The 296-nt window shown below is 46.6% G+C and overlaps 1 protein-coding gene across 1 annotated transcript in view; it reads right to left on the reverse strand.

Annotated features, from left to right (window-relative positions):
- The window catches only part of tle2c (TLE family member 2, transcriptional corepressor c), a 24,172-nt gene that overhangs the window by 2,914 nt on the left and 20,962 nt on the right, over nt 1–296 (reverse strand). The gene's annotated exons all lie outside the window — the stretch shown is intronic.

Below are 296 nucleotides of genomic sequence, written 5' to 3' on the forward strand. Positions count from 1 at the left end.
TGGTTAGGTGGGCCAGTGTGTGTTGTGATTGGCAGCACTCGGCGCCTGGTCGGGAAATGTCATGAAACCACCATACCATGGAAACTACCATAGCCGCCTGCGAGCTTCAGTTTAAATATTGCGTCAAAATCAAATCAATTTGAGCTCGATTTAAACCCGGATGATTGTAAACACTCTAAGTTCGTCTGCCTTGGGAAAGCTAGCGTGTCTCCGACATAGTGATAACACTCGTTGCCTTCTCTAGTGCAGCTCAACCAGGTCTCGTCCCATTCGTCGATATTTGTGATATCACAAAT

Source organism: Sinocyclocheilus anshuiensis, unplaced genomic scaffold (assembly GCF_001515605.1).
Source record: "Sinocyclocheilus anshuiensis isolate Anshui unplaced genomic scaffold, SAMN03320099.WGS_v1.1 scaffold1325, whole genome shotgun sequence".
Taxonomy (NCBI): Eukaryota; Metazoa; Chordata; class Actinopteri; order Cypriniformes; family Cyprinidae; genus Sinocyclocheilus; species Sinocyclocheilus anshuiensis.